General features: G+C 42.5%; 2 protein-coding genes across 8 annotated transcripts in view; one reads left to right on the top strand and one right to left on the bottom strand.

Annotated features, from left to right (window-relative positions):
• LOC140715275 (catenin alpha-3-like) overlaps positions 1 to 13,105 on the bottom strand; it is a 1,577,100-nt gene that overhangs the window by 997,554 nt on the left and 566,441 nt on the right. The window lies entirely within an intron of this gene.
• LOC140715276 (leucine-rich repeat transmembrane neuronal protein 3-like) overlaps positions 1 to 13,105 on the top strand; it is a 323,270-nt gene that overhangs the window by 128,218 nt on the left and 181,947 nt on the right. The window lies entirely within an intron of this gene.

Below are 13,105 nucleotides of genomic sequence, written 5' to 3'. Positions count from 1 at the left end.
TTTGTTGATGTTCAGCGACCAACATTATAGGTAAGATACTGTAGCCTGAGCTTTCCCCTGGACCTTTTGCAACACTAACCTTGGCACAGTCTCAATGGCATGCTACAGTGTGGTTTGACATTAACCGTGGCAGCTGTAATGTCTTGACAAGCCGAACACAGTAGGTGTAATACACTTGGAAGGATGTTCGACAATTAGATTCAAATAATATTTGAAGTATTAGAAACCTGACTGAGTTCTTTCATTTTCACTTTGATAAAACAGCACAGTCACAGAGTTACTGGGGATGTTGATGGTAGTGTGCACATTACTTTACTTTTATTGTCACCAAACAATTGATACTAGAGCGTACAATCATCACAGCGATATTCGATTCTGCGCTTTGCGCTCCCTGAAGTACAAATCGAAGTAAATATAATAAAAATTTAAGTTATAAATCATAATTAGAAAATAGAAAAGGGAAAGTAAGGTAGTGCAAGTCAGGTCCGGATATTTGGAAGGTACGGCCCAGATCCGGGCTGTTCAGCAGTCTTATCACAGTTGGAAAGGAGCTGTTCCCAAAGCTGGCCACACAAATCTTCATGCTCCTGAACCTTCTCCCAGAGGGAAGAGGGACAAAAAGTGTGTTGGCTGGGTGGGTCGTGTTTCTTAGGTTCTCAGAGATAGTCATACTATTAATGTGACTGCACTCAAAGAGTATATTGTTATTTCAGATCCTTTCGCCATCTTTTGGCATGAATATGACAAAGTCCTCCAGAGCCAGCTTCATGTGGACTTTGCCAGCTTGGTTCTCCCTCTGTCTATCCAGATGGAACTGGAGTATGCCCAGCAATGGTCTTGCTTCATTGGTCTTTAGCACCAAATCTCTCGCCACTTTCTCATTAAAGATGGTGGCTGTGGTGATGTTCTATGGGCTGCGGACAATACTTCTTAATATGCTTTTAAATATACCTCTTTCGAGTTATGCTCACTGCAATCTGCAGCATGTTATGTTCCTCCAAGCAGTGTACTTTTAAATCAACCTAATCATCTACGGATTTCATGATCACCTGAGGGTCTTAGTGGACCAAGCAGGTACAGCACCTTTAACGGGACAAAGGTTCATTCCATGTAGCCAGAAGTGATGCAGGAGGGTGGTGGACTCTCAGCCAGGTTGAAACATAGAGGGGTGAGGCCCCTTCGACTCGACAGCCTGTTAGCAAATGTGCAGTCGCTGGAGAACAAAATTGAGGACTTGGGGGCAAGGTTACTGTATCGGAGAGAAATGACGGACTGTTGTATTCTATGTCTGAGCGAGGGCTGGATGTCTCCCAGCATGTCAGAAACAGCAGTCAAACTCGATTTATCGAGTAGACCGAACTGCTGATTTGGAAAAGGCAAAAGGTGGAGGAATTGTGTTTTGTGATAAACTCTCAGTGGTGCTCCGATGCGGCAGATTTGTCAGCCTCGTGTTCCCCCATCTTGAGCACCTAATGATCAAATGTCATCTGTTCTAATTACCTTGGGAGTTATCCTCCATAATCGTGACCACAGTTTAAATACTGCCAGTGGCCGACTGTAATCGAAGGCTTGAGAAAGTGCATGATGTTATCCCCAAACAAGAAAGTCTCACCCGACGCACTTCAAATCATAGTCAGCGACTTCAACCAGACTTTGTTTCAATAAAAGCCGGCCTAATTATCATCAGCATATAACCACTAGGAGCAGATGTCCCAGCACACTAGACCACTGTTATACTACAGTAAGGAATGCCTACCATTCCATGCCTAGACCACATTTCAGTAAATCGGATCACTTGGCTGCCCATCTCCTACCTGCAACAGGCAGAGGCCAAAGAGCACAGCTCCAGAGATTAGAATGATAAAAAGGTGGTTGCAGGAGGCAGAGGTGTGGCTATGGGATTGCTTTGAGTCAGTAGTCGGGCTGTGTTCACTGACTCGTTTCTGGATCTGAATGAATACACTATGTCTGTAATGGACTTTAGTAAAACAGCTATAGATGAGTTTGCCTCCACAAAAACGTTCAGTGTCTTCCCCAATCAGCAATCCTGGATGAACCATAAGATCCGCAGTTTGCTGAGAGCCAGATCAGAGGCACTCAAGTCTGGCGACCAAGGAAGTTACAAGAGTCCAAGTACGATCTCTGGAAAGCCTTCTCATGGGCAAATTGGCAATTGCAGACTAAACTTGAATTATCAAAGGATGTTTGATAGTTGTGGCAGGGCTAGAATACTGTTTCCAATACCCACCAGCTTCAAGCAGGCTTCAATTAGACTGGTGCCCAAGAAGATCGCGCTAATCTACCTCAATGACTATTGCCCTGTAGCACTAACATTCACAGTGATGAAGTGTATTGAGAAGCTGGTGATGAAACATATCAACTCCTGCCTGAGAAGCGACTTACATTCACTCCAATTTGCCTACCGGAGCACCAGGTCTATACTAAATGCTATCTCATTGGCTCTTCACTCAACCTTGGAACACTGGAACAGCAAAGGTACATACATCAGGATGTTCTTTATCAACTGCACCTCAGGGTTCAATACTAACTTCCTCTCAAAACTAATCAATAAACTCCAAGACCTTGGTCTCAATACCTCCTTATGCATGCAATTGGATCCTTGATGTCCTCCTCACTTGCAGACCCCAGTTAGTCTGGATTGGCAATAACATCTGTTCCGTGATCTCCATCAGCACAAGTGCACCACAAGGTTGTGTGCTTAGCCCTCTTAACCAATCAGGATTCTCTCCATGGCACATCTATAGAAATCCTGCTGGAGTCTTTAGTGACATAAAATCTCTGCAACTTCCTAATGAAATATAGCCGGTGGCATGCCTTTTTCATAATTGCGTCAATATGCTGGGCCCAGGATAGACGTTCAGAGTTGCTGACATCCAAGAAATTGAAGCTGCTCATCATTTCCACTGATGACACTTTGATGAGGACTGGTGTGTGTTCCCTCAGCTTCTCCCTTCTCAAGTCTACAATCAGTTACTTGTTCTTAATGACGTTAAGTGCAAGGTTGTTGTTGTGACACCACTCAACCAGTCAATCTATCAAACTTCTATCTGCCTCCTCAACATCATCTGTGATTCTGCCAGCAACAGTTGTGCCATCAGAAAATTACTGTAGATGGTGTTTGAGTTGCACCTAGCCACACAGCCATGAAGTGAGTAGAGCTGTGGGCTAAGCACGCATCCTTGGGGTGGCCCTGATTTAATTGTCAGTAAGGAGAAGAAATTATTTCTGTTCTGCACTGACTGTGGTCTCCTGATGAGAAAGTCGAGGATGCAGATGCAGAGGGAGCTACAGAGGCCCAGGTTTTGAAATGTGTTGGGTAGCACCGAGGTAATGATGATGTTGAATGCTGAGCTGTAATCGAAACAGCAGCCTGACTTTTGTATGCCCAGGTGATCCAAGGGCAATTGGAGAGCCAATGAGACTGTATCTGCTGTAAACCCGTTGTGGTGGCAGGCAAGTTGCTGCTGGCACTTGTCCTTGCTCAGGCAGGAGTTAATTCTACCCATGACCAACCTCGCAAAGCACTTCATCACAGAGGATGCGAGTGGTACAGGCAATAGTCACTCACCCTGCTCTTCTTGTGCACCAGTATGATTGATGCCCCCCTGAAGGAGGTGAGAACCTCCAACTGCAGCAATGAGAGGCTGAAGATGATTCAATGACAAGGATATTTGATTTCAACTGTTAAAGGAGGTGAGAAGTGGAAAGCAGATTAAATAGTCCCCCAAACAGACTAGACGCAAAAGGCAATGAACGTCTGTTGGAAAAACTGGTCCAGACAATACCCACCACAGGAAAGCTTGTTGGTCTTGTGGTGGAATGAGGAAAGTCAGCTCCGTGGTAAGTAATAGCTTCACTTATTTTATTAAAAACAGTTGTCTGACTCTATGAAGTATTTAAATCAATGTTACAGAGAGGCCAAAGCAAATCATAAATAAAATTAATAGTTAAAAGTCATTACAATAATAGCAGCTAAAAGGGAGTGCAAGATACATATTTCATGTTCCATAGTAATAATACATCAATTAATGATCTCTTTAGCTCCTTCTCTACGTTACAACAGTGACTACATTTCTAAAGTACTTTTTTGGCTGGAAAATGCTTATGCTTGGCTCAAGATTTTGAAAAACTCTAAATAAATAGATCTTCTTTCCCTTTCCACTTCCTGCCTTAGATAATGGACTACTTCCTTGCAGCTTGGACAGTGGTGCAATGATTAAATCAGTCTTCAGAGCTGTTAGTAATACCTGCACCACAGATGAATCTGCAAGTTGGTGGTTACGAGGCAGGTTGCTGGAGACAATGGCAGCTCCAGGAAGCTCAGCATTCCTACACTCTAGTCACAGGCAGAATATAATTTAATTGCATCTAAATCCAATTATATAGAACTGCATTCAATTTACAGCAGGGGTTCAGTCCAACAGGTTTATGTTGGACATACATTCCACACAGTTGGACGTGCAAGATTCTTTGAATGTCACGGGAAATGGGGGCCATGGGGAACCAGCTCAGAAGAGGAACTGAGACTCGTTTAGAATGGCCATGATCATATTTAATGGCAGGGCAGGCTTATGGGGCCAGTGGGTTCTTCCCGTTTTCTTGTGTCATTGAAGCATCCAGAACGAGAGATTTGGTTAACTTTCTTGGGATTGAACAGCATCTGGAAGAATTGAAGAAGTTCAAGAATAAATGGTCCTGGAGAACCCTCTATTGGGTCATAATGAATGTGACTTGGAGCATCCTATAGTTTTAACTATTGTGGCCGATAACAGTGCAGTTAGTCTCTTCTGGTGAACTGGTACAAATCCTCTTCTTATGGATCACGAGCAGCTTCAAGAAAGCATCAAACTTGGGAAAATTAGAAAGAGGATTTAAAAATGGCTAGCTTGGACACACCAACTGAGAAAAGAATTGGAATAAAACTGGAACAGTTTTGGTTCAGTTTCTGATTATTCCCTGATGAAGAGAAGTATGGGTGAACTGAATGAAGTTAGCACTGCTGCGACAAAAGTTTGTATAATTTCATAGGAACTGATTACTAAGCAGTGAGCAAAGTTGTTCAAAGTTCAAAGTAAACTTATTATCAAAGTACGTATCTGTGACCATGAACTACCTTGAGATTCATTTTCCGACAAGCATTTACAAGGATAAAAAAACAGCATTTATGAAAAACTAGGCATAAACAAAGACTGACAAACAACCAGTGTGCAGAAGAAAAACTATGCAATAAAAGGAAATACTGAAAACATGAGTTGAAAAGTGTCCTTGTAAGTGAGTCTGGAGGTTGTGGAATAATTTCAGGCTTGAAGTGAGTGAAGTTATCCAAGCTGTTTCAGGAGCCTGATAGTTGTAGGATAATAACTTTTCCTGAACCTGGTCACGTGGGGCGTAAGGCTCCTGTACTGCCTGCCCAGCGGTAATGGCGAGCAGACAGCAAGGCCTGGTTGGGAGAGGTCCTTAGTGATGGATGCTGCTTGCTAGTGGGAGCACTCCTTGCAGATGTGCTCAGTGGTGGGGAGGACTTTGCATGTGATGGACTGGGCTGTGTTCACCACTTCTATAGATTTTTCTGCTCACGGGCATTGGTGTTTCCATACCAGGCCATAATAAAACCAATCAGGATACTCTCTACTGTGCATCGGTAGGAGTTGTCTGTGACATGCTGAACCTATGCAAACTTCCAGGAAAGCAGTGATGGCACGTACATGCTGGCTGCAGGATACCTAACACCAAGGGATTCAAAGTTACTGATCCTCTCTACCTCCGTTCCCTTAATGAGAACAAGCTTGTGGATCCCTGGCTTTTTCCATGTGCAGTTGATATTCAACTCTTGGATTTTGATGACATTGAGTGAGAGGTTGTGGTTGTGCGCCACTCAAGCAGATTTTCAATCTTCCTCCTATCTGCTGATTCACCATCGGTTTTGATTTGGCCAACAGTGGTGGCGCCACCAGCAAATTTAAATACGGCAGTGGAGCTGCAGTTAGCCACACAGTCAAAGGAATAAAGTGAGCAGAGCAGGAGGCTACGCACCCAGCCTTGCGATGCACCTGTGCTGAATTGTGAGAGTGTAAAAACATCTGCCTTCGCAGTACCTACTCAACCAAATGAATTTGTTGACAAGCTGCAGTGCGCCTGCGTCTGCAAAGCTTGTGCAAGTGGAGAACAAATCTCACAAGCAGGGAACTGAAGTAATTTAAGAAAAGCACCCCTTAATTAGTTTGTCCATTCCACACAAAAGACCACAGAGGGTAATGATCCTTTATAAATCCTGATTATATGTTGGAGATCGTGATGCTTTCTACTGAGTTGGTTTCTGATGTGCACTGCAGCTGAACCTTCAGATACAGTGAAGGGTTATACGGCCAGGATTAATTGGTCGATTTACTGGACTGGCATCCAGAGTATTGAGCCATTTGATGCAGAGAGACCAGTTGAAATCCCTCCATGGTAGCTGGAAATTCACATCATAGTGGGTAAATAAAAGGGATAGTTTTAAAAAATGTCTCATCTCAGCAATGGTAACTGGATAATCAATGGAAGGGCCCACTTGGTTCACCACTGTCCTTTAGAGAGGGAAATCTATTCTCCTTACCCATTCTGATCTATATGCAACTCTATGTCCAACATTGACTCTGAAGTGCTTTCTCAGTCCAGGGACGATGGTAGATGGAAATAAATGGCCATAAATGTCCACACCTGTGAATATATAATGAACTGGAAAGTACCACACAGACTCAGGGAGATCAGAAGGTTAGGGATTTGTTGCATTGTGCTGAGTATCTAAAGCACTTTCTGGCTTTAATTTCAGATTTCACCCATCTGCAGTTTTTTTCCTTTAAAAAATATTGGATCGTACTTTTAATTTGTGGTAGCGTTACAGATGGTCCACTAATTACACCTGACATTCCCACTGTAAGGTTCTATCACTGCTTGGCAACCAGCCATCATTGCATATCTCTCTGTAATCTTCCAGTTGAACATCTACTTAAAAATTAATATTAGTAACCTCTTTCCCCTTAGTTAGAAATACGGTAATGCATTAGCACTCTCTTCTTTAATGTTGACGTCTGCCTCAGCATTAAACACTCTCTTACAAAGGGACTGTACACTGTGAACAGGTGTGGACCTCACCTCCCTCCACAGCATACAAACGTCTTTATTTCGGTCTGAAGAAATAACCCAACAATGGGTCACCTTGAATCTATCCTCCACATACACTCAATGGCCACTTTATTAGGTACATCTGTACACCTGCTTGTTAATGCAAATATCCAATCAACCAGTTGTGTGGCAGAAAATCAGTGCATAAAAGCATGAAGACATGGTCCAGAGGTTCACTTGTTGTTTAGACCAAACATCGGAATGGGGAAGAAATGTGATCTCAGTGACTTTGACTGTGGAATGATTGTTGGTGCCAAATGGAGTGGTTTGAGTATCTCAGAAACTGCTGATTTCATGGGATTTTCACACACAATAGTGTCTAGAGTTTCCAAAGAATGGTGCCAAAAACAAAAAAAAAATCCATTGAGCAGAAGTTCTGTGGGCAAAAGAGTCTTGTTAATGAGAGAGGTCAGAGGAGAATGGCCAGATAGGTTCAAGTCAGCTGGAAGATGACAGTAACTCAAATAACCATGTGCTCCAACAGTGGTGTGCAGAAGAGCATCTCTCAATGCATAACATGTTGAACCTAGAAATGGATGGTCAACTGCAGTGCAAGCCCATAGACATACACTCACTGGCCACATTATTGGGTTCAGGAGGTTTATAATAAAGTATATACTTGAGCTCTGAATGGTTGGAAGTGCAGTTGATTTAATTGTATCCCATTCTGAGGCTTCAATTTTTCAACCACTCTGACCACCCCTCCCTCCCCCCCTCCCCCCCCACAACCACTATTGGTTGCCAAATGCTTTCGTTGTCACAGGGCTCGGTCTGCAATTCCATTTGAAAACATGACCTCAAGATGAGAGAGTAAACAGGGAATAATAAGCTGGTGGTCCAACAGAAGGAAAATAAAACGCTGTTGTCTATTGCTCAGACGGCTGTAAGGTAGTTAGAAAATCATATATTTTTTTCTTTTTTGTTTGTTCACGGTATGTGACCAGTTCTAGTAAAACCAACACTTGACCTGAGGAGGTACAGGTTAAGTGTCTACACAATTGTGGATCTGGAGTTGAGCAGTATGGTAGCGTTGTGATTAATCAACACTATTACACTCAGGGTATTCCAGAGACTGGAGTTCAGTTCCACTGCTGTTCTGAGAGGTTTGTATGCTCTCCCTGTGAACCATCTGACTTTCCTCTCAATGCTCTGGTTTCCACCCACAGTCCGACAATGCACTGATCAGCAGGTGAATTAGTCATTGTAAATTGTCCTGTGATTAGGCCCAGTGGGTGGGTTACTGAGCAGTGTGGATTGTTGGGCAGGAAGGGCCTGTTCTGTGTTGTATCTCTAAATTATAAAAAAATAAATATATGCCAGCCAAGTAGGGTTAGCAATTTCCTTCTCTGAAGAACATTGGAACATAGAACATTACAGCAAACTACAGACCATTCAGCCCATGATTTTGTGCCAACCCATCTAACTTATTCTAAGATCAATCTAACTGATCCCTCCTACATAGCCCCCCAGTTTCCTTTCATCCATGTGCCTTTTCTAAGAGTTTCTTAAACGTACCTAATGTATCTGCCTCTATCACCACCCCGACAGGATGCTCCAAGTAATAACCTTTACATCCTCCTTGACTCCAAAGAGAAAAGCCCTTGCTTTCTCAACGTATCCTCATAAGACAAGTGTGTTTAATCCAGGCCGCATCCTGACATTAATGAACTATGACATTCCAGCTGCTTCCCAAGCTTTTTCCTTTTAATGCCTTGTTTTCTCATTTAATTACTTATGTTTCTGAGGCTATAGCTTAAAGGGTAGATAGAAGGGAACTTATGCACTTGTACAAAATAGGGATCTATGCGGATGATTGTCATGTTGTAACATGTAATGCAGGTTGGTATTTGGAGAGACAATGGTTCCAGTAATCCAAATTTGGCTCTGAGCACTGGTGCTGTCTGTGTGCATTCTCCCTGTGACCACATGTGTTACCCCAAGGGGCACCGGTTTCCTCCCACATCCCAAAGATGGCTGGGTTAATTGCCTGCTGTAAATTGTCCTAGTGTGGTGGTTGGGAGGGAGCCGTCATACGTGTTTGGCATGTCAATAGGCACATGTGAGAGATCAGGTTATAGGGAAATAAGATGGTGGAGTGGGATTGATCGGATTGCTTCAAGAGTGGGCACGGACTTGACAGGCTAAATGAGCAACTTCTCTGCCGTTAGGAAATATGAAATATGAGAATAGGAATAATCAGATTGTTGCAGATTGGTACATTGTAATTAGTGGAGAACTGCAAGGCTGTAAACCACATCCACAATTATCTCAGTAACTTAGGTGAGGAGATCCAGGGTCCAAATTGTTAAAGATATGAATTAAAATAGGAAGGGATTCTTGTGGAGGATATAATTGAGGCTGCAAAGAGACTCTGCAAAAACAGGGCAACTGGAATGTCATGTGAACTTTTCCAGTAGAGTCAGATTTCTCCAACTTCTGATAATTTCTTCCCCGTTTTCTCTCTTTTCCCATTCCCTATTCCGGCTTCCCTCTTAATCTTTCTCTTCTCCTCACTTGCCTATCACCTCAATCTGGTGCCCCTTCACCTTCCCTTTCTCCAATAATCCTCTCCTCTATCAGATTTGCTCTTTTTCAGCCTTTCACTTTTTCCACCCATCACCTCCCGGTTTCTCACTTAATCACCACTCCCACGCACACCTACCGTCCCCCTCACCTGGTCCCGGTCCCGCCTGTCACCTGCCAGCTTGCACTCCACACCCTCCCCCCATCTTCTTATTCTGGCTCCTTCCCCCCCGATGTAAGATCTTAGCCTGAAGCATCGACGTCTTATCCCTCTCCCTGGGTGCTGAGTTCCTCCATCATTCTGTGCGTGTTGCTCTGGATATCCAGCATCTGCAGAATCTCCTGTTGTGTTGTTTTGCAATAGATTGAACACTTGGAAATGTGAAATTCTGAACTTCCTTGCATATGAATCACTGATAATTAACATGGAATCTCAGCAACCAATTAAATATGCAAATTGTGTATTGGCCTTTTTTATACCAGGGAAAAATGTTTTTCTGGAGTTAAGGCATTTAAAGGTCAAGGAATGATATACTTGCCTAAGAGGGAATGTAATAAGGTTTTGTGGAGTGATTTCAGGGCTGAGGGGATTACTAAGTGTTGGAAAAGCCTATCTATTTTAAGGGGCTAATCAAGGGAGATACTAAGATACTATGTTCCTGAGCAGGGATTCTGGACATAAAGGGGCTGTCTGAGTAAAAAGCATATTTTCAGATGAACCGAGATTTTGTACAATTTCTTCATGTTGGAGGACTGTGGTTGCTTGGTCATTGAATAATTGCAAGATTGAAATACGTTATTACACGTGTCATGATTTTAGAGGTCAGTATTAATGCTGGATAAATAATGAAGTTAGAATGGACTTGAACTTTAATTCGCCGTCTTCAGTTATTCTGTTAAGTATGTAATTCTGCACTAAATCAGAGCTGCAAAATTATGTTTGAAAATATATTTGGAGGTGCATTAAACCAGATTTATATCCATCTGTAAACCGGATGCATTATTAGTGACAGTTGTTCTGGTCTGAGTAGCAATGAACCTCCTGTATAAGTGGCAACCAATAGAAGTCTAACTCTTTGTTCTGTCTAAGTCTCTGGTCTCATACACTGACGTTTTGTCATGGTGACTTTCTTTGACTCGACTGTTCCATTAACATGGGCCGTAATCTTATGGCCATTAAGACACCAAGAGGTTTGATCATTTGGAAGCAAAGCATCTGTGCATATATTCAGAATTTGGAACTATTTTACAAGGAAATCTAGCAGCTAATAGAATTTCATAATTATCTGCCGGGGACATATATTTCCTCTTCATCTGCGTCCCAATAGTAACTAAATGATTTGCAAACACATCTTGGTCGGCCGGCATCTTTTACAAAGGTCTAACTGGGACCGAGCTTGGCGGTGCGTGTCAATTTCAGTCTACAGTTCCAATGGCTTTTCTTGAATAGAAGGGAAAATTTAATATAGACATTTCTTTGAAAGAGAGCGTCATTAGATGGGGAACATTTCATGCAAGTGGCTTGAAAATTGTCATCTAAAAATAAGATGGATTCAATATATGGAAAGGGAGAATGTAAACAGCTACACGGGAAGGACAGCAGAATGGAATTTGGGCAAAACACTGGATTTGAAGAATTGTAGATACATAGAAAGCAGGAAACTGAGTTAGTTATTCAGCCCTTTGAGTTTGTTCTACCAATCAATACAAAAATCACTGATGATCCAAAATGGCTGGAAATCCAAAATATACTATCTCTATAAATGCCTTTAGCCACTAGTACTATATCTAACTCCTTCTTCAGTAGATTTAATCTCAATTGCCTTGTGTAGAGGAGAAATTTGCAGATTCACTAACATTTGGATGAAAAAATTCTTCTTCATCTCAGCCCTAAATAGTCCAGCCTACATCATTTGCTTGTGTCCCCTGACTCTGGACTTCCCCACCATTAGAATCATATAATTGTACAACGTAGAAACAGGCCTTTCAGCCAACAGTGAATAGGCTGACCATCATGCTTTCCAAAATTAATCCCACTTGCTTGTATTAATTCCACCTTTTTCTGCACCCTGCTGATTCAAGTCCAGATGTTCTTACATGTTGTTATTGTTCTTGTCACCACTGCCTTTTCTGACAGACACCACGGTAGCGTAGTGGTTGGTGTGACGCTATTACAGAGTTCAGTGTTCAATTCCAGTGCTGTTCTGTAAGGAGTCTCTGTGGATGGAGCGTGTAGGTTTTCACCAGGTCCTCTGGTTTCCTCTCACGGTCCGAAGACATACTGGGCAGGTTAATTGGTCATTGTAAATTGTCCTGTAATTAAGTTAGGGTTAATCGGGTTTATCGAGGATTGTTGGGAGGGGTGGCTCAAAGGACTGGAAGGGCCCACACTCTATCAGTAAATAAATAATTCATTCCCAATGCCAACTACTCTTTGTGTGAAAAATTTATCCCTAGGATCTTCTTTACTCTTCCCTCTCATCATAAACTTGTGACTTCTAGTCTACCATGGGGAATAAATTATGGCTATCTACCCTATCTGTGTCTCTGAAAGTGCATACATCCCTATTTTGTCAGCTTTCAGGGAAGACAGATCCATTCTATCCAATCTCTCTTTATAACTCAAGCCCTCTAGTCCAGGCCCAACACCCATGTAAATCTTTTCTGCACCCTCTCTGGCATAATCACATCTTTCACGTACTGTGACAAACAGGAGTGTGCACAATACTCCAGGTGTGTCCTAACAAACATTCTGTATAACTGGCAACATGATGTCCCAACACTTATATTCAACACTTCAGCTGATAAAGGCAAACATGCCAAATGCTGCCTTCACCACCTTGTCTTCCTGTGTTACCACCTTCAGGGAACAATGTTAAGTTCAATAACACTCCCCAGGGCCCCACCATTTACAGTGAGTGCGTTGTTCTGGTTTAACTTCTCAAAACGGATCACGTTATAGTTATCAGAGTAAGATCAACTTGTCTTTCTCTTACCATGTTCCCAATTGATCTATAACCCTTTTGTAAACTTAGATAACCTTCACAATCTACTATACTATCAATTTTTGCATTATCTGCAAGCTTACTAATCATTCTCCCTGTATTCCCATCCAGATCATTAACATAAATGACAAACAACCTTGTACCTTTGAACCTTTGAACAACGGAGAACACAGGACCAATTCCAGGGGCACACAGCTGGTCCCAGGTCTGCAATCTGAAAAACAAACCTCCACTGCCACTCAGCCATTTTTGTATGCCGTTTCCTAACCTAGCCTGGATCCCATCTGTTCTAACCTTCTGGGTTAGCCAACCATGTCAAAAGTCTTGCTAAAGTCCATGTAGAAAATGTCTATTGACCTGCCCTTGTCAATCCTGCCGGTTACTGCTTCGAA

Source organism: Hemitrygon akajei, chromosome 23 (assembly GCF_048418815.1).
Source record: "Hemitrygon akajei chromosome 23, sHemAka1.3, whole genome shotgun sequence".
NCBI classification, from domain to species: Eukaryota; Metazoa; Chordata; class Chondrichthyes; order Myliobatiformes; family Dasyatidae; genus Hemitrygon; species Hemitrygon akajei.
This window is presented reverse-complemented; position numbering and strand designations above follow the sequence as displayed.